General features: G+C 45.4%; 1 long non-coding RNA gene across 1 annotated transcript; it reads right to left on the bottom strand.

The window, feature by feature from the left end:
• Positions 1–2330: 2330 nt before the first annotated feature.
• On the bottom strand, positions 2331–19840 carry LOC122205320. The gene is made up of 3 exons (XR_006196000.1): positions 19756–19840; positions 16145–16342; positions 2331–3224 (listed from the first exon to the last, which is right to left on the bottom strand). It is a non-coding gene; the product is annotated as an uncharacterized LOC122205320 (long non-coding RNA).
• Positions 19841–23883: the final 4043 nt, after the last annotated feature.

Below are 23883 nucleotides of genomic sequence, written 5' to 3'. Positions count from 1 at the left end.
CGGGACCTGTGCCCGACCTTCCTGGAACAGCACTGCCACGACATTGACATTTGGGCTTTGCTAAAGTGAGGCCCAGACTGCCTTGGAGAATGGGGACTTAAGCGAAGGTGGTTCTGAGGACATCAGCTGTTCTGCAGGACGACGGGATGTCGGTCTTCATTAAGAACCCTTTGGAAATGGTGCCTTTCTCAACACAGCTTCACCCTGAGAAATACTTTTCCCGAGATGCATGCAGCTCAGATTTTTTAGGGTGGCCCTGGCCACATTTGCACACGTCATACTTATGGAGGCCGGACATCCCAGATCAGGGCGCTGGCAGGCGCGGCTCCTGAGGGCCACCTTCTCGCTGTGTCCTCACCTGCTGGGGACGGGGGTGCTCGTTCTTCTTACCAGGCAATGATGCCGTCACAGGAACCCCACCCTCGTGACCTCACCCAACACTATGGCCTCCTAGAGGCCTTCACACTGGGGGCTGTGGATTTGGAGCGGGGGCATAGTACTCTGTGCACACGGCAGGCACGAGTCTGAACACAAGCAAATGTGCCCTCGGCCATGGAGGACGGATGGTGATGCCCTCTCTGTAACTCGTGCCAGGACACCTGAGGGCCCAGCCAGGGACGTGCTTGAAGGCCATGGTGGCTGGTTCTTTCTGTGCACAGGGCCCGGGCCTGGAGAAGGGTCCCACCTGGGGTCCCAATTTGAAGGCTGAAGCAGGACAGGCCACATGTGCCTGGGAGCTGGTACCAGGGAAAATGAGATAAGCTAAGAGGGGCGTGTGCAACCTGTCTGCAACCACAAGTCCTCAGGGCCTGTCCTCCCTGGGGGAGGCAGGGACTCTGTCCTCCTCTGACACGCATTCCTGAGGGGAGCCCCATGGGTCTGATGCGGCCTCTCTGTAGATTTCCATCCCGTGTCTGTCCTGGGCATTGTTGGAACCTGCTTCTGTGTGAGGGGTGCAGGTGCATCCCCGGAGGGAGTGACGGGCAGGGGAGGCGGGTCGTGCAGGGTCACGGGCGCGGGCACACAGCCCACCACGGACAGATAGTTTAGTGCAGGTCCCCAGACCCTACAGGTGCCACTCACCAAATGGCACATCCTCACCCTTACCCATCACCTCTGTTTGCAGGAGGCCTGGGGAAGCCATGCACATGTCTGTTAACACAGAGGCTCCCAGTCAACGCCCAGGGGGAGAAAGTGAACAGGGGTGGTCTCTGCTCAAATATCTGCCCTTCAAAGCCGCCACGTGCAAAGGGTGTGGACAGAAACAGGAAGGAAGGAGGGGTGCCTGGTGGCTCAGTCGGTTGAGCGTCTGACTTCAGCTCAGGTCATGATCTCGCAGTTCGAGCCCTGTGTCGGATTCTGTGTCCCCCTCTCTCTCTGCCCCTCCCCTGCCTGTGCTCTGTCTCTCTCTGTCTTTCTCTCTCTCTCTCTCTCAAAGAGAGAAAGAAAGAAAGAAAGAAAGAAAGAAAGAAAGAAAGAAAGAGAGAGAGAAAGAAAGAAAGAAAGAGAGAAAGAGAAAGAAGAAAGAAAGAAAGAAAGAAAGAAAGAAAGAAAGAAAGAAAGAAAGAAAAGAATCAGGGAAGAAGGTAACAGAGACGGTCCGGTTTGGGAACTGCCAGAGTCCTTCCGTGTTCACACGTGCTTAAGAGTATGTGTGGTGTGACTCCGGAGTGAGTTACCAGGGGGCCTTGGACATGGGGGGCAGGTCTGTGGTTTATCACATGAGAAGCAGTGCAGCCCTGAATACTAATGTTCACAAGGCTGTGCAAGACGCTGGTTTAGGAAAAGCACAAAGCTGGATGAGGAGAAAAAAAAAAAGAAGAAGAAGGCAGGGGACCTGGGGAATTCAGTGTGAATGGTGTAGACCCGGCTGCGTTCACTGAGACAGAGAGGAGGTGCCCTGTGGACGCGGGCCAGAAGAACTGGCAGCCTTCGGTGAATGGGTGCATTTTGAAACAGAAAGAGATCGGGAATTGCTCTGGTGCTATGTCGCCAGCATCAGGAAACACGTACCTACTGAATGAAACAGTGAAAATCAGCACCCTTCCGGAAGTAACGTCTTGGAGGCAGGAAGGCCAGTATGGATCTGAGGACAGAGGACCTGTGCCTGTACAAACGACCCGCAGGATCTCGGGCCACCAGCCAGATTTAGTCAGGGGACTTGGCTTGAGTCTCGCCGGGCTCTGGGGGACGCTCTGGTGGGGGTCCCGGTGCCAGTTTGTGAGGATTCGGTGACCCACGCGTGGCGGGGGTTGGCGTGTGGCTCAGAGATGGCACCGTCATCGCCGAGAGCCATCACACCGCTGTAATAACACGCCACTTGACCACGCAGCTCCGCCCAGCTTGTCGGGCACTGGGGACACACAGGAGACTCCCCAGCACGGGGAGGGAGGCCGGGCTCAGCTTTCGCCTTCCGGCGTGGAAACCAGCACGCAAGGGAAATCGTCTCGTCACCGTGTGAAGGATTCTGAGAAGAAAAACTAAAAACACCTACAGATTTTTTCCCAAATGAGACATCCATTCATCTAAGAGCAGCCCAGACAGCAAATTCTTCCGCTTGCCTTCGGGTTCACTGCGTCCAAACACTGTCGCCGGGGCTGTGGATGCCGAAAGGCCACATGAAAGAGGACGGAGGAGGCGGGGGCAGGAGGTGGCCGGGTCAGCTCTCCCTGGGCTGTGGGCCCCTTGTTAACAGTCCTGGCCGACTTCTGGGGACAGACTTCAATTAGAAGACAGAGCCAGACAACGGAAAATGTCATAAACTTTCACTCTCCGTCAGCACTCAAGGAGACCGCCTGCTGCCTGGGACTTGGGGGGCCTCCATCACTGGTCGGGGGGCTTCCTCTCCCATGGGGAGAGATCCCCCGTCAGGCCTGACGCGAGCTCGTGAGCTACTGTCTGTGCGGCCAGACTCCCTCCAATGAGCAGGCAGGCTGTTAAACAGAATTAGTTTTGCCTAAAATGAGCAAGGAGATGTTTCGGTGAAATAGAATTCTCCTGATTTACAGGGAAGGACACCAAAGACAGACAATCTATCCTTTACGCCCCGTGGTCTGTGCTGCGACTGCGACCACGGCCGTCAGACTCTGTCTGCGGACTGCCGAGGGCAGGGTGCCGTGCAGGGGAAGAGCCCTTGCCTCCCGCACTGACCTCACAGCTGCCGGGGTCCAATCTGTTGCCCAAGAAGCCAGGGCGTTGAGACATGTCCTCCCTTCTCAGGAGCCCTGGGAGGGAACAAGAAAAATAATGAAAGGAAATCGGTACTCACTGTAAAAGTTCCCGGGGCCCATGGCTCCATGTACGCATTTTCTCACTCACCCTTTCACGAAAGCTCACCCCCTCGGCTGGCCGTGTGAACCGGCCTCCGCTGGGCTCCAAAGACACACACACACACACACACACACACACACACACACACACACACAACGAAGTACACACCGATCATTTGCACTCCATCGGGGGTGGTGGAGAGCAGGTGACGTGATTGCCCGGACGGCCGTGCACGGGGTGGGGGTGCGTTTCTCCGGTCAGTCCGGCTGTGGCTGCAGGTGCTGGGGGAGCTTGGCCCTGCCCCTCGGCCTCCCTGCATCCCGAGTCCCAGGCTGTGGTTGGCAGATCGTGTCAGCAGAGCCCACATCCTGCGCCAGCGCTCAGCGGTCAGGGAGCAGGGGAGGAGCAGTCTGAGTGTCACCCAAGGGCAGAAGGCGGGCTCTGGTCACACGAGGCCACAGGCTTGCGAACCGTGGACACACTTACCCTCCAGTGCGGCGGCACAAAGGTACCTGATTATCGTCTAGCTGGTATTTCTCCGATGACTGCTGAGACCGATCCTGCTTCCTTATTTGATGGCATATTTGCGTCTGGAGAAGTAGTATCTGTGCCTCGTGGCTTACGTTACCATATTCGTTTCCTTATTACTGGTCCAGTTCCAGTCACTTGTCATTTGTCCTGTCATTTGTCCTTGGCTTTAATGCGGTGGCCAGCGGAAGGGCTGGCCTCCGGGACTGGACTCTGCCTGCGGGTCACCGCCCTTTCCAGCCCACCCACCCGGAGCCCCGCTCTCCACCGGATTTCACGACGAGGTTCCAAAAGAGTGACTTCTTGCGATATTTCTAACACAGGTTTCATGTTGAAATTGCAACCTGTTGAATGGATGTATTGGATTAAGTGAAATAAATCTTGGAAATTAATGTCACGTGTTTCGTTTTGCTCTGAGTGTGGCCACGAGACAATTCACACGTAGGTGTGTGACTTGTGGGCTGTGGTGACAGGGACAGTGTGCAGGGACAGTGGGTGTGGGTGGCCTCCCCTCCACTACCTGCCACCCTCACGCCACATGAGTGTTCACCCTACATGTGATGGTATCTGCCAATCACTTTATTTTTTCCCACAAGGCTAAGAAATTCTCCATGTTTGTTTCCTGAATTGCCCTCCAATCCCTCATAGATCAAGCTTTTGTTTTCTAAAAATATTTAAGTTTATTTATTTATGTAGAGACAGAGAGAGGGAGAGAGAGAATCCCAAGCAGGCTCCACACTGTCAACACAGATCCCCACCTGGGGCTCGAACCCACAAACAGTGAGATCATGACCTGAGCCGAAGTTGGACCCTCAACCGACTGAGCCCCCAGGCGCCCCTTTGTAAATTCCATTATCTGAATATACCTATTCTATGATTTCCTGGTCTTCCTCCCTGCACCCATCCCCCTCCCTAGGGGCAACGCATGATCTCACATAGTATCTAGAAGCTACTTTATGTTTCTAATAAAGTTTACCTTTTCCTATAAAAATTAAGCAGAAGTTATCAGCAATACCGTCCTTTCCTACAATAAGAAGAGATGGAGAGAACTCAAGCCTCAGCTCCACCCACCTGTGTGTCTCCAGGTAAAACCACCCTCCGAGCATTGGTTTCCCCAACTCTGGGACGGGAAGAATAACAGCACCCTCGGACCTGGTGGGTCAGATCGCTACCCGGTCATAGTGAGCAGTAGGGGATCCCGGCCCACACCAGAGGGCAGAGAACAGAGCAGGCTGGGCCCCCATGTCCCGGCACCGGCCTGCAGGCCTGGGGAGAGTGGACCAGACCCTTCCCAGCCCCCAGCTGGCCTGCAGGGCACCCCTTACCCCCCATCCCCCCGGTGTGTGCTCAGGAAGGGCCCAACCTTGTCCCGTGGCCACCACAGGGCTCAGGGCCTCAAGTGCCTGCCGCAGTGGTTGTAGGAGCTCTGGCTGCTGGTGCCCTGCATCTCCTTCGGTCTCTGGGTCTGTAAACTGGACATCTGGGCCCTGAATCTCCCTTCCTTCATATAGTGGGGGCACAAGTGAGGGCGTCTGAGGACGCGTGAACCTGGGTGTGCCAGACCATTCCAGTCTCCATGCCTGAACCCTGTGGACACCTCCACCCACGAACCTGAACCCTGAGCCATTTCTCAAGGTTGCAGAAATGAGGGTCCCAGCGCTCCGCTGTGGAGGCCTTCCTCCCTGGACCCGGGAGAACAAGCATGACGACTGCCCGCTGGCCGCCCCTGTGGGGCTCCAGACCCAAGGGAACCCATCGTGGGCCCCGATCTGAATGGTTCTGTCTTCCTCACTTTTGGATCCTCTCCCTGGCATCCACCAGGAGCCAAGAAACACCCGTGGGATAGGTGTGACCGTTCGTTCCATGGAGGTGATAGCCAGAGTGCAAACAGAGGGGGTCTCTCCCTGCTCTCGTGCAGCTAGCCATCCACGCAAGGCGGGCATGACTCCAACAAGCTGACGGTGGTTACAAAATCACTAAATCTCTCCGTGGAGCTTTGCGAAGGCAGGGGGACCCTTCAGCACAGGAGCAGGACACGGTCGGGGGGGGGGGGGGCAGGGGGGGCAGCGATTCTTCCTTCCAAAGCCTGGTGGGGTGGGGGATGGGTGGCCATAGCAAAGGTTTGTGCAGGACAAAGGGTATTGACTAATGGCATCCAAGAAACTGGACAAAGGCCAGTGGGTCACGCGCCCCCTGTGAACCCCGGCTTCCATCCCTGGGATGCAGACATGCCTCCTCGTCCCCAGAGGCAGGCAGGAACGTGCTGTGGTCACTCGGCCGGGTTTCTCTGTAACAGAGTAAATTCCACACGGAAGCCACACCAGCAGTGACTGTGATTTCTCTACCTGTTTTTAAAAGTGTTGCTTGAAAGGAAAAACCCTCAGTTCTTCCAATAGCCAGAGACATTAGCTCTCAACTTTCTTTAAAGGGCTCTTCACTTTGGAGAATAAATTTAAAAGAACATTCTGGTTTTTTAAAGCTTTACCATAACATTTAAGGAGCATTAAAGAGAGTGAAAGTGGGGCTCCTGGGTGGCTCAGTTGGTTGAGCACCCAACTCTTGATTTTGGCTCAGGTCATGATCTCAGGATTCATGGGTTCAACCCCCCAGGGGCTCTGCACTGACAGCACAAAACCTGCTTGGGATTCTCTGTCTTCCCCCTGTCTCTCTGCACCTGCCCTGCTTGCGCTCTCTCTCAAAATAAATAAACTTAATTAAAAAAAAAGAGAGAGAGTGAGTGAAAGTGGCATGAATTTCAAAGACAATGAAAATAATGAAACAGGATATTTTCAGAATATATTTCATTTTAAAATCAACATAATTGATTCTCTTTTTTTTATCTGTTGGTTTTTTTTCAATATATGAAGTTTATTGTCAAATTGGTTTCCATACAACACCCAGTGCTCATCCCAAAAGGTGCCCTCCTCAATACCCATCACCCACCCTCCCCTCCCTCCTACCCCCCATCAACCCTCAGTTTGTTCTCAGTTTAAGAGTCTCTTATGCTTTGGCTCTCTTCCTATCTAACCTCTTTTTTTTTTTTTCTTCCCCTCCCCCATGGGTTTCTGTTAAGTTTCTCAGGATCCACATAAGAGTGAAACCATATGGTATCTGTCTTTCTCTGTATGGCTTATTTCACTTAGCATAACACTCTCCAGTTCCATCCACGTTGCTACAAAGGGCCATATTTCATTCTTTCTCATTGCCACGTAGTACTTCATTGTGTATAAAAACCACAATGTCTTTATCCATTCATCAGTTGATGGACATTTAGGCTCTTTCCATAATTTGGCTATTGTTGAGAGTGCTGCTATAAACATTGGGGTACAAGTGCCCCTATGCATCAGCCCTCCTGTATCCCTTGGGTAAATTCCTAGCAGTGCTATTGCTGGGTCATAGGGTAGGTCTATTTTTAATTTTTTGAGGAACCTCCACACTGTTTTCCAGGGTGGCTGCACCAATTTGCATTCCCTCCAACAGTGCAAGAGGGTTCCCGTTTCTTCACATCCTCGCCAGCATCTATAGTCTCCTGATTTGTTCATATTGGCCACTCTGACTGGCGTGAGGTGATATCTGAGTGTGGTTTTGATTTGTATTTCCCTGATGAGGAGCGACGTTGAGCATCTTTTCATGTGCCTGTTGGCCATCTGGATGTCTTCTTTAGAGAAGTGTCTATTCATGTTTTCTGCTCATTTCTTCACTGGATTATTTGTTTTTTGGGTGTGGAGTTTGGTGAGCTCTTTATAGATTTTGGATACTAACCCTTTGTCCGATATGTCATTTGCAAATATCTTTTCCCATTCCGTTGGTTGCCTTTTAGTTTTGTTGGTTGTTTCCTTTGCTGTGCAGAAGCTTTTTATCTTCATAGGGTCCCAGTAGTTCATTTTTGCTTTTAATTCCCTTGCCTTTGGGGATGTGTCGAGTAAGAAATTGCTATGGCTGAGGTCAGAGAGGTCTTTTCCTGCTTTCTCCTCTAGGGTTTTGATGGTTTCCTGTCTCACATTCAGGTCCTTTATCCATTTTGAGTTTATTTTTATGAATGGTGTGAGAAAGTGGTCTAGTTTCAACCTTCTTCATGTTGCTGTCCAGTTCTCCCAGCACCATTTGTTAAAGAGACTCTCTTTTTTCCATTGGATGTTCTTTCCTGCTTTGTCAAAGATGAGTTGGCCATACGTTTGTGGGTCTAGTTCTGGGGTTTCTATTCTATTCCATTGGTCTATGTGTCTGTTTTTGTGCCAATACCATGCTGTCTTGATGATGACAGCTTTGTAGTAGAGGCTAAAGTCTGGGATTGTGATGCCTCCTGCTTTGGTCTTCTTCTTCAAAATTACTTTGGCTATTCGGGGCCTTTTGTGGTTCCATATGAATTTTAGGATTGCTTGTTCTAGTTTTGAGAAGAATGCTGGTGCAATTTTGATTGGGATTGCATTGAATGTGTAGATAGCTTTGGGTAGTATTGACATTTTGACAATATTTATTCTTCTAATCCATGAGCACGGAATGGTTTTCCATTTCTTTATATCTTCTTCAATTTCCTTCATAAGCTTTCTATAGTTTTCAGCATACAGATCTTTTACATCTTTGGTTAGGTTTATTCTTAGGTATTTTATGCTTCTTGGTGCAATTGTGAATGGGATCAGTTTCTTTGTCTTTCTGTTGCTTCATTATTAGTGTATAAGAATGCAACTGATTTCTGTACATTGATTTTGTATCCTGCAACTTTGCTAAATCCATGTATCAGTTCTAGCAGACTTTTGGTGGAGTCTATTGGATTTTCCATGTATAATATCATGTCATCTGCAAAAAGTGAAAGCTTGACTTCATCTTTGCCGATTTTGATGCCTTTGATTTCCTTTTGTTGTCTGATTGCTGATGCTAGAACTTCCAACACTATGTTAAACAACAGCGGTGAGAGTGGACATCCCTGTCGTGTTCCTGATCTCAGGGAAAAAGCTCTCAGCTTTTCCCCATTGAGGATGATGTTAGCTGTGGGCTTTTCATAAATGGCTTTTATGATCTTTAAGTATGTTCCTTCTATCTCGAAACATAATTGATTCTTGATGAAGCATTTGATAAACCTGAATGAATCAAACTTTCTTGTATTGTGGTGTAAACCAGCCGAATATAAAGGCAGAAAGGCTCTAGCTGTCTCTAATCAGCCAAAAACAATTTGCTTTTTTTCCTGGAAGAATTAAAAGCAGATCTACATAGGTGTTTAAATTTATGTTTTAGAAAGGCTGTTGGGGGCACCCAGGTGGCTCAGTCAGTTAAACAACTGACTTCGGCTCAGGTCATGATCTCACAGTTCGTGGGTTCAAGCCCCACATTGGGCTCTGTGCTGACAGCTCAGAGCCTGGAGCCTGCTTCGGATTCTGTGTCTCCCTCTCTCTCTGTTCCTCCCCTGCTCGTTCTCTGTCTCTCTGTGTCTCTCAAAAATAAATGTTAAAAAAAAATGTTTTTAAAAAAAAGAAAGGCTATTAGGAGTGAATTCAAAATATCCAGAGGGAACGGTGAGGTGGATAAAGGGACTAAGAAGGGGTAAGAGGCAGAAAGCAGGTGCAGATGTGTGAGTGTAAGGGTTAGTGTAACTGTCTGGATATGGTGATGATTCTGAGGTGCTAAAGAGAAACCCAGGGCATTCGGAAAGCGTGGTCTCGAACCGTGGAGGAGAAACGGGAATAATGCCCTGAGAACCTCAAGAAGTCAACTCCCCCTAAATCCTCATCAAAGCAACATAGCGCTCTAAAGCGTTCTCATATTAAGACGTTATGTTAAATCGCTTAAATGTTCCTAAAAATCTTTCTAAAATCATTAAGAAACTCCTCAGTACCTAAAATGATCATGGAAAATAAGGCAGAAAAACCTGATGCACACCCCCTTCCAGGAAGTCAAGGCCGACATCCGCAGTGATGAACAGCCATGCTGGCAGGTGCCGTTGAAATGACGTCATGAGTGGGAACTCTACTGACAACCTGCCTCTCGTTCCTGATGTCCCACCACCCTGGCTGAGGGACGTCCCGCAAAAGTCTGACCAGTCCTCCAAACGGTTCAAGGTCACCAAATACATGGAAGAGATGAGGGAAAGTCACAGCCCAGAGGCGCCCGGGAGACATGAGCACTGGCTGTCACACAGTGTCCTGGATGGGACCCCAGAACAGAAAGACGCTAGGAGAAAACCATGGAAATACAAATAAGCTGTGGCCTTTAGTTCACAGTAATGTATTAATGGTGGCTCCTTAAATGTACCAAGAGATGTTAATAAAATTATTTTTAGTTTTTTTGTTTCTGTAAGCTGTAATATATTGATTTTTTTAAGGCCACCGTGCTTTAACATTCAACCAAAGTGGGAAAATGGAGAATTTCTTTCTCATTCTATTCTTTTGTCATGGCTCTGAAAGATGATCCCACTTATTTGCATGGAAGTTTGGCTGTCTGGGTAGTGTTTGGTTTCTGTTTCTTTCATAAAATTAATTCAAGTCATGGTTCAGCGAGATGTATGGAGCTGATACTATGCCGTGGGCGTTCTGCTAGGAAAACGAGAACACAGCAGAAAAGATGGACTGCACGTGAATAATTTTAATGCAAATTGGAGATGCCGTCTCCAGGAACACAGTGAGACCACAAGACAGGTGTGGTTGTGCAGAGACAGGTCTCTGCACAAGTGACACGTAAGCTGGGGAGAAATGGACAGAGACGTTGAGGCACCTTGCGGACAAAGCGGAGAAGAGGAACAGGTGAGGCAGCCCCGGATGAGGACAAGGGTAGAGCGTGTCCGAGGAGGAAGACAGACACCCACCAGGGAAGGCGCTCGGGGTGGCACCGGGTTCCCCGGTGCTGGTTCCCTGGCAGAGAGCTCCAGGAGTAGGTGCTCCAGAGCCGGCATGGTCTACAGACAAAGAGCCGGGCTCAGAATCACAGACGTTCACCCCCATGAACGAGGAAAATGCCCCCCCAAGTCTGAAAAACCAACAAATAACAGTCGCCCTTTCCAGCTTGAAAGGTGATGGGCTCTGAGAGATGTGCCCGGGGAGGGCTGAGAGCAGAGGCAGGACCGGGCATCGAGGACGGGACTCTCCGGAGCAGGAAGCGGGAAGACGGGTTGGGGGACAAGAGTGTGAGGGGATGGATGGGCCTTTGCACCTGCATTAACAGCTCAGGGGAGACCGATGGGCAGACTGTGCTTTGGGAACAGTGCTGGCTCATCATTTAAATGTGGTCACCAAGGTCCAAGATCTTCCCACATAGTCCCAAGCCTGACCGTTCCTATGTAGGCGGGAGAAAGCTGGGGATAAGATGGCTAATATTTTTAATTATTTTTTTTCAGATAGTCATAGGTTGAAATGCAGAAGAAAAACACCAGGAGATCATGTGTATCCTTTACTACACGGAGAGTCTCACATAAACATAGTCAGCATGAATCAGCTAGTCAGAAGAATCAGCACCTGTATCCTTTGGATAAATTCCTAGTAGGGCGATTCCTGGGCCATTGGATAATTCTGTTTGTAATTTTTTGAGGAACCTCCACACTGTTTCCCACAGTGGCTTCCACAGTGGCTGTACCAGTTTGCCTTTCCACCAAGAGGAAGAGGGTTCCCGTTTATCCACATCCTCGCCAACATCTCTTGTCTCCTGAGTTGTTGATGTTAGCCGTTCTAACAGGTGTGAGGTGGTATCTCATTGTGGTTTTGATTTATATCTCCCTGCTGATGAGTGATGTTGAACATATTTTTTATGTGTTGGTTGGCCATCCGGATGTCTTCTTTGGAAAAGTGTCTATTCATGTCTTCTGCTCATTTCTTCACTGGATTATTTGTTTTTCAGGTATGGAGTTTGGCAAGTTCTGTATAGCTTTTATTTATTTATTTTTAATTTTTTAATGTTTTATTTATTTTTGAGAGAGAGAGAGACAGAGTATGTGTGGGGGAGGGGCAGAGAGAGAGGGAGACACAGAATTTGAAGCAGGCTCCAGGCTCTGAGCTGTCAGCACAAAGCCCGATGCAGGGCTCGAACTCATGAACTGTGAGATCAAGAGTTGGACGCTTAACCGACTGAGCCATCCAGGCACCCCAAGATTTTAAATACTAACGTTTTATCCGATATGTCATTTGCAAATATCTTCTCCCATTCTGTCAGTTGCCTTTTAGTTTTGCTGATTGTTTCCTTCACCGTGCAGAAGCTTTTTATCTTGATGAGGTCCCAATAGTTCATTTTTGCTTTTGTTTCCCTTGCCCCCAGATATGTGTTGAATAAGAAGTTGCTGCGGCCAAGGTCAAAGAGGTCGTTGCCTGCTTTCTGCTCGAGGATTTTGATGGCTTCCTGTCTTACATTGAGGTCTTTCATCCATTTTGAGTTTATTTCTGTGTATGGTGTGAGAAAGTGGTCCAGGGTCATTTTTCTCCATGTCACTGTTCAGTTTTCCCAGCACCACTCGCTGAAGCAATATTCTTTCCTCCTTTGTTGAAGATTAGATGGCCATATATTCATGGGTCTATTTCTGGGTTCTCTATCCCATTTCAATGATCTATGTATCTGTTTTTTGTGCCAGTACCAATACTGTCTTTTTACTTCAGTCAGACTGTGTCAAATTCTTTTTTGTTGTCAATCAGTGTGACGGCCTGACTTTTTTTCTGTCACCTGTTTGCTGCACGAGTTGATTTTAGAGTGTTGAATGGTCCGTGCAGGCTTGGAACAAATCCCACTTAATCATGGTGCGTGATTCCGTTTCCATGTCAGCGTATGCTAGAGGAATTTTATATCTAAGTTCATGAGACGTATTGGCCCGCAGTTTTGATATTTTTCTAGTGCCTTAGAATTCTTGGCGAGTATTATTGTCTCAGGATAATATTGTCCATATAAAATAGCTTGTAAAGTGTTTCTCCCTCTTCCATTTTTTGAAAGGGATTATGTAAAATCACCTACATGTTTTAAGTTTAAATATTTGGTACAATTTTCCAATGACCTGTGCCTAGACCTTCCTTTTTTGGGACATTTTCAGTTAAGAATTTAATTTCTCTTATGGCTATAGAATTATTCAGATCATCTACTTTCCCTCACCTGAGTGTTGGTAGTTTATGTTGGTGGTGGAAGAATTATCCCATTTCTGCTATGTTGTTTGACTTGATGAGGGAACAATTGTTTTCAGTGTCACTGGGGTATGATTTTAATGGCTGTAAGAGCTGTGGAGACAGTCTTGATTTCATCCCTGATTTGGGTGATTGTTTTGTCTCTCTGTTTTTGTCTCTTTTATTAGAGGTTAATCAATTGTACTTATTTTTTTGAAGAACCAGACTTTTGTGTCATTGACTTCTCTCGTTTCCCTGTTTTTATTTCATTAACCCCTAGTCTTCCGTTTACCATTTTGTTCCTTCTGTTTACTTTTAGCTTTATTTTGCTCTTCCTTTTCTAGTTTCTTGCAGTAAAAGTTGAGATTATTCATTAATAGTTTTCTTCCTTTAGCGTACGAGCTTTTAGCACTGTAAGTGTCTCTCAGCACCTCTCTAGCGGCATCTCACCTATTTTGTTTGATATGTTGTCTTTTCATTTTCATTTCATTCTATATACACAGTTGACCCTTGAATGACACAGGTTGGAACTGCACAGGCCCCACCTATAAACGGATTTTTTTCCCCAATAAATACAGAACAGCACGGTAAATGTATTTCCTCTTCCTTATGAGTTTCTTAATGACATTTCTTCTCTCCAGCTTATTGTATTGTAAGAATACAACATATAATACTTATAACATACAAAGTATGTCTTCATTGACAGTTTATGTTATCAGTAAGGCTATTGGTCAACAGTACACGATTACTTAGTTAAGTTTTGGGAGAGTCAAAAGTTATGCATGGATTTTTGACCTCACGGGGGTCGGTGCCCCCAACCCCACATTGTTCAAGGGTCATCTATACACATGTATGTACATAGAATTCCCTTGAGACTTTGTCTTTGACCTCTGGACTATTTAGAACTATGTTTTTCATGTGCCTGTGTGCAGAGATTTGCCTTTCTGCATGATTTCTAGTTTGATTCCATTATTGTTAGGGAAAATATTGTGTATGATTTCAATTACTTTAAATATGTTGAGGTTTGTTTTATGGTCCGCAATTAACATATGACGCATGTTGGTGAATATTCCGAGAGCATTTGGGAGAATTGCATGTTCTGTCATTTTTTGAGATCCATGTTAGATTTTGTGGGCTGATTGTTCTTTTCAAATCTTTTACACTCTTGCTTTTTTTCAATTAAGTAAATATGACAGTTGCCAAAATGGAGGATTGAAGTTTCCAATGCTCCCATGAGTTTGTCCATTTCCCCTTTCAGCTCTCCCATATTTTGGTTCATGTATTTTGGGGCATAACCACTGATTAGCTTGTGTCTTCCTGGTGTTTCAATCATTTATCATTAGGTAATGTCCTCCTTTGTCTCTTACAGCTTTTTCCCTTTGAATGCCATTTTATCTAATATTGATATAATTACTGTCCTTTTTTAAAATTAATGTTTCCGTAGTACATTTTTTCCATCACTTCACTTTCAGTCAATCCATGCTATTGAGTTTGAAATAGATTTCTAAGAAACAATAGAGAATTCGCTGTTTTTAAATCCAGTTTGTCCAACCCTGCCTTTTAATTGATAGATTGATATCATTTACATTTAATGTAATTATTGATAAGTTGGGACACATATCTGCCACTTTATTATCTGCTGCCCGTTTGTTTCCTCTGATTCTTTTTTTCCTGTTTCTCTTTTATTACTTTCCTTTCAATTATTGCTTCCTTTGAGTATTCCAAGTAGATTGATGGCATTTTTTTCAGGTTTCTCTTTGTAAAGGTTTCTTTGGCGGTCATTCTGGATGTGAATCACGGTCTACTATTATCGGTGTTTTTACCAGCTGGAGTGAAGCACCACTTAGGTCCCATATGTTACACATATTCTGTTACACATCATTGTCTCGAGTATCACATGGGGCTATAATTTCTGTTTCCATTGTCAGATACGGTATGGAAAAATCATTTGGGAAATGCTATTCTATTGTATTTACCCTTATTTCAGCCCTTCTTTGTCTTAAGTCTGCTTGCAACAAACTTTCAGTTTTCCTTCATCTGCGAATGTCTTTATTGCACCTTTCCTTTCCTGAAAGCCTGAAACACCAGGTATAGAATTCTGGGTACTTGAAAATTTTCACGTTTTCCTGGTCTCTATGGTTTCAGAAGATAAAATCTGCTGTTAACCTACTCCTATAGGTCGTGGATCATCTGTCTGATTGCTTTCAAGAATGTTTTTCAGCTTTCTCAAGTTTGTGACATGTTCTTGGTTTGGATTTTTGGGGTACATCCTACTTAGGATTTGCTCAATATCTTGGATCTATAGATTTGTGTCTTTTCCAAATGTGGGGAGCTTCAACCATTATTTCTTTGATGAATCTTTCTGCCCCAGTCTCTCTTCTCCTTCTGGGATTCCAGAAAAGCCATATTGACTCTGTGTTATTGTCCCAAAGCCCTTCCCACTCTGTTTTTGTTCTGGTTCATTTTCTCTCTGTTGTTCAGATTGTGTAAATTCAATTGTTCTGTCCTTGGCTTTACTGATTCTGTTCTCTATCTGCACTCTACTATTGAGACATTCAGACAATTTCTATATTTGTTATTACATTTTTCAGTTTATGACTTACATTTGGCTCTTTTTAAAATAATTTCTGTTTCTTTGTTGAGACTTTCTATTTTTTATTTTTTAATTTGTAGTTTCTTGTTGAATAATTTGTATGCTGGTTACTTTAAAACTCTTGTCAGAGAATTCTCAACATCTGGTTCATCTCAATGTTGACACCAATTGTCTTTTCTCAATTCAATTGTAACGGTCCTATTTTTTGTTATACTGGGCGATTTTCTATTTATCCTGGACAATCTGCCATTACTTTAGGAGACTATGGGTCCTTTCTTATTTTTATTTTTTAGTTCAGCAGGCAGCCACCCTACTTAGGTTTACTGAGACTCTCTTGGTAAAGTAGACCCAAGGACTGCTCTGATGTTTCCCTTCTCTTCTCAGGGTTTTGCTTCTTCCTGCCACTGCTGTAATTATGACATAGATGGTCTGACTCCTCATGTGGAACTTCAGCAAACCCAAAGATCAAACTTCAAGGCAGATTTTTTGAAACATTGAACCGAAAACTGCAAAGAAATTTGATGTTCTAGGGACAGGTATAGAAACTCTCTGGTGTTCCAACCATGTTTGTTTCAGAAATCTAAATCCTCAAGCTTGTTTCTTTCTGTTTTTACCCCCTCTTGAGTGGTAGGATGCAGTTCGCCCACCCAAGGTCTCGTCACTGTCCCAACAAGTGTTCTGCTATACTCACCATTCTGCTTCCAAATCCTTGCCTTGCCTTGATGCTTCATTCCAGGCAACTAACGGCGATATTAATGTGACTACATGCTCACAGTTACCAGTATCCAATTACCCATCAGTGTAAAAGTTATCCTGCCTTCAAATCCAACGTCGTTAAATAATCAGTCCCAAGTTCCCGTGTTTGCAGTTCCTGTCACCTCCACAATCCCTGCAGACAGCAAATATGTATTAGTGAGAACACATTTAGAAAAACAGTAGCCTCTCTAGATATTTTGAGTGAAGATATATGTAACAGGGGCAATTAACCATTAGAAAGTCTGTGAGGGAAAGGGCCAAAACGCCATTTTTCAAGAATCTCCTGTGCAAAGATTTTAGGCACGCCACTCTCACAGGTCCCAACTGCTCACGGTGCCAGAGGGGATGATTATCTAGGAATTTTGGAGTCTTTGAAAGTCACTACCAATGACCTCAGCTACCGCCTGAAGCTGGTGTTGGAGAAAAGGACTTTTTCCTTCTCTCTTATTTCCCAAGTTACGTGTGAATGTCTTGTATGGCTGAAATAGAAACTGAAAACACAAAGAAATTGTGATAAATGTTGATCCATAGGCAGCTCTGCTCTGTAGGGCGACGGTCAGAAAGGGTTGGAGTTGGGGCGCCGGGTGGCTCAGTCAGTAAAGCCTCCGACTCTTGGTTTTGGCTCAGGTCATGATCCCAGGGTATTGGGATCCAGCCATATGTCAGGCTCTGCTTTTAGCATGGAACCTGTTTAAGATTCTCTCTCTCTTTCCCTCTGCCCCTCTCTCCCACTCTCCCTCTCTCTCTTCCAAATAAATAAAAATGAAAAAAAAATGTAAAGAAAAGGGAGGAGTTGATGCTGTATTTTCAACAGGATGAGCACCATGAGGGGCACTGGCCACCTGCCCTCAGGGACTCAGACTGGCACCCCTTCCCATAACTTTTCCTACTGACTTTCCTCCCATGTCAGGAAACATTAACATCAATTTTTCCCCATTTCGCACATAACAATGTCTCCCACGCTTTCATTCATTGCTTACATTTGAAATGTAAATACTTTCACGTTATTTCTTTTCCTCCCTCTCTCTAGAACTCTAAAGCACATCCTTGTATTTGTAATTCATATTTTAAAATATTGAGGAAGGGTTCTCGCTGACCAGGACCAAGTACCCTCCCTCCCCTAGATGCCCCTTGATGTGAAATGTTGGGGTTCAGGAGAGAAAGGTCAAGAAAGAATTCTTGAGACATCTTTGGTGCAGAAAAAAAAAAAAGGTGGTTTTATTAAAGCATGGGACAGGCTCCTAGGCAGGAAGAGCTGCCTTGGGGTCATGAAGAGTGGCTCATTACATACCCTCAGGTTGGGAAGGGGTCAGGGATAGCATAAGTCTAAGGAATTTTGAAAACAAGTTTTCCAGGACCTTGAGCTGCTGTTGGGAAAACGTCATTTATTCCTGTTTAGTAAAACCTCAGTCACGAGCCCCTTCAGATGTATATCAGGGGCCATGAGCTTGGAGTATAATTGCCAACATACACTTAGGGGATAGAGATAAAGAAGGTTTCCAAAGGGATTTTCATATGTTAAAGTAGACTTACAGGAACCTGGAGGTCTGGCTAATGTCAAGCTAAGATCTCTTCGTGCCTTTAGCAACGTATTAACACAAACAGCTTGAGGAATGTCACTCTGCCTGTTCCTAGGACTTGCCAATGGGCTGTAAGTTATAAGGAAATTTAACTTTTTTCTTTTGCCTTTGTGGGTCACATAATTCTCCCCTGAACAATTTTGATCCTTAAATCTTTAAGGTTGCTGAGGGCAGAAGGTCTTCTCTTCTGTAACTTCTTCCTACTGAATAAGGGTGCAGAGATGTCCCTATTTATGGGTCACCATTGGTCAGTTAGGGATCTAGGAGTTATGAAAGGCAGAGGCAGTCGAATCCAAGGGAGACCCCATGTATGGATCTTCCCAAGTGGAAAGGGTCATCTAGAGACTTCAAGTTCTGGCAGTGAAGGAGTCTAGACACCAGAGGACATGGGAGAAAACATGATTAGAATAACAAAAAAGGAAAGAAGCCCACGTAAGAGTCCTTTGATAGTTGACAAAAATCCTCCTCCAGTCCAAGAGTTTAACCAATCATTAATGGAAAGAGAGGGATTGTTTAAGAACCATTTTGAGTATTTATGTCCGTTAGAAATCCAGAAATCTTTCTGTGGTCATCTGGAGTGTACACACAGCCTTCTGTGTTTATGAGGGCACGAGTCCCACCTTCTGCCATTCTCTTTTGTAAAACTGCTTTACACATTTGTTACTTCAGTATTTTTGAGGGAAATGCTATTTTGAGTGTCATTTAGGGCTTTGACCATGTGCTTATTGAGAGCTTCCATTCACCAAACAACATCCTCCAGTCCCAAAGAGGAATCTAAGATGGATGCTCAGTGGTCATGCTGCTGAAACACAGAACGTGTCCACCGTTGTTTCACATTTGGAGGGTTGGCTGGGTTGGTCATGGTTTTACTACTGTGTCCATGAATCCAGGTAAACCCAGAGTACAGCGGCCTATCCAGCTGGGGGAGGCCATGGACACAAGTCGGAGCCGCATAGCCATGGGTCCCATTAGGGGCCGCTCATCTGATTCTGGGCCTCTGTGAACTGCAGTCAAAATATCAAAGACCATTGGGTATTGGAGGGCCACCTTTTGAATTCGTGGGTGACTATGAGTTGTGTCTGGTCAAAGGTGGCTGCTGTCTGCTTGGCTAAAACCTCTATTTGCAATTTTGTGTCAATAGAGGTGGCTCCTGGGACAAATATGGCAATCAAGACGCCCTCTTTGTTTGATGTTTAGGTTAACAATATCCTGATTATGAGGAATCACTGGCAAGTGGGAGAAGACTTGTCTCAGGAGATAAGGGCATTTCCAAGTGCATCATCCAATCCAGTCACAAGGAAAGTGGGGCCATCCGTTGTCTTCCCAAGCCCAGAGCTAACCCCACGGAATGGCTGTTAAGGAGTGATTTTGTCACCCTGGCTACACAGAATAGGTCAAGGTGATAGTTGGGTTATACAATTGCTGGGGAATCCACCTCATTCCCCAGCTGTTCAAATAATTATATGCCCATGGGGTCCTGTTACTATCCCCACAGAATAACAAGCATGAAGATTATCTCTACATGAGCTGTTGTGGCAATTTCTCTGACATTTCCCTCAAGTTTTCTAGTTTAAGCAGACAACATTCAAAGCAATCAGAGCTAGAATTGAAATCTGCAGAGGTGTGTTACTGAAACATAATTTTTCTCTCTAACATCACCCTTATCCTCAGAGATGGCCAAACCAAGACTAATTTATTTGTAAAACAAGTCTAATTTTAATAAGCTTGGCTTATTTACCTAAGCTCAGCAAGAATAGTAGTTGGCCATATAGATCTTTTTTAAAGTCTGCTTTGCTGGAACTTTTATAAGGAATCTAGACTGAATGTTTAGTAGTCTCTCCAGGCCAGAAGCCAAGTCAAGTACTTCCGCCAGACAGGCCTGCAATTCCTGTGGAATTGGGCGAATTCCTCTCCACGAGGTCCCCAGTTTCCTGCACCTGCCAGAGAAGTGACCTTCTGTACTCACCTGGGGAGGCTGCTGGGATCTCTGCCAGCAGGTATCAGGCCAACATTTCCAAGGGACTTTACGGCTCCGTGTTTTACAAAGTCGACTTCGATTCCTTAAAGCTGTCTGGTCGTGTCTGAGTCTATGCATGACTCTCATATATGACATTCCAGTCAAAGCCTTGGTACAATAACCAATGTTCCCAATAGTGTCCTGTTGCAAGGAGAACAGATTCTTATTGAACTTAAGTAAATAAGTATGATTGCCATGCAAGAAAGAATACTCACTAAGACTTTCTGAATAGAGAGAAAAATTAAATGTCTCAATTTGTTCACAAATGAAGACTTTATCATATTTCTGTAAGTCACAGATAGCTTAAGAGAAAGTTTCCTTAATCTGGAAGAGCAAACACTGGACAGCCAGTACTGTTGCAAACAGCAGTCACAAAAACTTGTTTAGTTCACTTAGTCCCATGTTACTAATTCTTACTCAGTTTGAATGCAGCTTTTTAGGTAGCTCTGGAAATTCTTACCCATTTCAGTTTCATGATCTTAAAGATACCAAATACCTGTATTTGTAAAAAAAAAAAAATCCTTTCTATGAATCTCCCCGAGGATGAAACTCATTTTGTCAGAGCATCAGAACAATAACTACAAATGACAAAAACTCAGAAACAGACATTGTTAAAGATCTGATGATATGAGAGCTCATTATAATGTAGCTGACGAGGAAATTCAGTTATTTCTGTGACATAGAACACTGCAATAATCAGAAAATCAAGTGATGACCTTATCCCAGAACATAACATACCGAATAAACAAGCCTAACTAGTCAAAGAGACTTGGTTTACAGTTTAAATCTCATGGAAGTTTGTTGAAACCCTTAGGAAGTTTTAAAGCACATGTCGAAAGAGGATTAGGGATCATCAAAGACTTGATAAAGACAAAACATAGAAACTGGTTTTTCTGGGCAGATAAAGAAAGAAAACAACTTTGTTTATATTTTCTTATCAAGAGCAGACCAGCAATTCAGGAAAACTTTGTCTTTTTAACAGAGTAAGCAGAATACCAATGTACTTTTAAAATCCATTCATTTTAACCCTAGTCCCTCCTGACCACACATAAAATTATTTTCCCAAGATTTCCCTTCACAAACCTTCTACAACTTACTTTCCTCTGTCCTCAGATTTTGTCCCAAGCCATCTCTCTCCCAAACCAGTCTCATTTAGGACAAAATTACCTTCTTTCACCTCCAACAAAAATGCATTCCTTTCCTTAGATCTTTCTTATACGCACATAGTTGTTTCCCTCATTCCACCACTTAGCAGAATTTTAACTCTTAGAAACCTTAGTCTCCAGTGAAAACTAAGTAGTGACCAATTGTGAACTGTTACACTGAAATTCTTCAGATAGCAAATTTATGAATTAGTTAAGCACGAAGCATGTTTTCCCAACAGATTTAAATATCCTTAATTTCTTTGCAACGAGAAGCCTAAAACACAAGCCTGTGTTCAGTAATCGATGGTTCAGAATTCCATCCTATTTGGGAAAGACCCAGATATCCAATGAATTCAATCCCAATTTATCATCCAAATGAAATTTTAAAGTTTCAGGTTACCAAAGACTTTGTAGCTATCTTAACAATTACCCATGAAAACTCTGAGACAAAATTAACCATCATTTTGCATCATCTCTTTGTTAACAGAGATAACATGAGTTTATTTGACCTTTAGTAAACCTTGGTAGAATAAAAGTTTCATATTTAATGCTGATAACTCTGAAGACAGATCTATCTTAATTAAACCAACAGACTTAAATTAGTTTAAATCCCAAATTATGTCCCACCTGGGTCCACTTAGAAGTCAGTCAATTTGATCCCCATTGTCAGTTTTGTCCTGGGACACTGGTGGGGAGATCTGAGGTGGGTGGTCCAGGGGGGTGCTCTCTGCTCCTCGACAGGGAGTGGAGAAGAAGAAAGGTCCTGAGCAAAGGGTCATCATCCAGGCAGCTGAGCTCCTAAGGAAGGTCACTCTGCCTGGCCCAAGAGCTTGTCCGTGGGCTGTAAGGATATTTGATTTTTTCTCTTGCCTTTGTTTCTACTTCACCGCTCTTACCCTCCTTCCCCTTCCCAGAGACAGTTGTGTCCTGCCCCCTTCTCTACAGGACTCTTCCCCAAACTCAGTTTTGATTGGGTTACTTTTCTTAAAATCTGTAAATTCACCTTTAAATCCAGAACGCCTCGTCTGTCTGACATAAAGTCTCTCCATGTGACTAATATTTCCTACCCAGACATTTTATGTCTCATTGATCATATCGTGGCACATTCTCTAAACCAAGTACAAATGGGTCCATTGTTCACCACTGAGGATAAACTTGACCTTGCTCCTAGTGATACAGACTTCACTCATTTTTCCCAAGGGCATTTAAAAGGACCCTCACCGATGTTTACTTTGACCCAGTTCCAACCTCGAAGACACCACAGGCCAGTAGGCAATTGGACAAGCAGACAGGTACTCACAACTCATAGTGCAGTGACTGTGCAGGACCCAGGGTGAGGGGAGCAGATGTGGGGCGACCACTACAGGGGGAAGACATGACAGGCCTGATCCAGCTTGTGAGGAATGTGGGGAGCCTTGGGCAGAAGACAGGATGAGGATCTTTGAGGCAATGCAAAAGCAAAACCTTATTATGTCCAGAGACCTACAAATCGGCCAGGATGGGGAATAAAGGAGCCCTATGTCAGTGTAGAAAGAAATGGGGCAGGAAGGGCCACCTGCAATCCTATTATTAAAGATCACCTGGCCATGCTTCAAAGATCAGGCTTCATCTCAGAGCTAGTAGGTGGCTTTGGAATACTTCTCATCAAGGCAATGGCATAATAAAGTTTGAAGTTTATGGAGCTATGATATAAATAATCCTGCAAAGAATAAATCGGAAGGCACTGGGGTTGGACACTGTGAGGTAGAGTCAGGAGGCGGCTCTTGTGGTTCAGGAGGGACATGAGAGCCTCTGCTGAGACCGTGCAGTGGCAGAGAGGGGGCCGTGTCCATGTCTCCGGGGGACACGGTAGACAGGAGACAGTGGAGGAGGGGTCTGGGCTGTGCGCTGGCAGGGACCGTGCCCCAGGCATGCAGTGGATAACGGCTGAAGATACACAGATTAAGGAGAATCTGAGCTCAGTCTGGGATGTGCTGGGTCTGCAGCTTTGATGGGCAGTCCAGGTGGAGAGGCTCAGTGGGCAGTGGGTGTGGAGCCAGAGAGACACAAGGTGAAAACATTGATTTGAGGAATCCTATGGACCGGTGATGAGTGCTCATGATAGACCTGGAACATACTCTTAAGGAAAATCTATGTTTAAAAAAGGGGCACATGGGGGCGCCTGGGTGGCTCAGTCGGTTAAGCGGCCGACTTCAGCTCAGGTCGTGATCTCGCGGTCAGTGAGTTCAAGCCCCGCGTCGGGCTCTGTGCTGACAGCTCAGAGCCTGGAGCCTGTTTCAGATTCTGTGTCTCCTTCTCTCTGACCCTTCCCCGTTCATGCTCTGTCTCTCCCTGTCTCAAAAATAAATAAAACGTTAAAAATTTAAAAAAAAAAAAAAAGGGGGGGCACATGGGTGGCTCAGTCAATTAAGTGTTCAACTTTGGCTCATGTCATGATCTTGCGGTTCCCGAGTTCAAGCACCGCGTCAGGATTCTGTGCTGATAGCTGGGAGCCTGGAGCCTGTTTTGATTCTCTGTCTCTCTCTCTCAAAAATGAAATAAACATTAAAAAAACTTTTTTAAGGCAGAGGAATTCAGCTGCATTCTAAACATAAAAGATACGAAGAAATAGAAGAAGAAGGAGGACAAGATGATCTGAGGAAGCTGAGGCAGGACAGCATTTCCAGGAGGGAACAGCCGACCCTGACTCAGCAGAGGAACCTGAAAGGCAAACCAGGAGGCCATTCATGACCTTGTTGGGAAACGCACTAGCTGAAAACACGGAGCAAGTCCTCCCCGACACGGCCACCTGCCAGGCCCTTCCTCATGGCACATCCCCAGCCCGGGCGTTCCTGAGAGATGCCAGACAGTCATGCTTCGCCACGAAGACAAAATCAGATCCACTCTAACAAAGCTCATAATCTTCAAGCAATCCGATGCCTGTCAAAACAAA

The sequence above is a fragment of the Panthera leo genome, chromosome A2, assembly GCF_018350215.1.
Source record: "Panthera leo isolate Ple1 chromosome A2, P.leo_Ple1_pat1.1, whole genome shotgun sequence".
Lineage (NCBI taxonomy): Eukaryota > Metazoa > Chordata > Mammalia > Carnivora > Felidae > Panthera > Panthera leo.
This window is presented reverse-complemented; position numbering and strand designations above follow the sequence as displayed.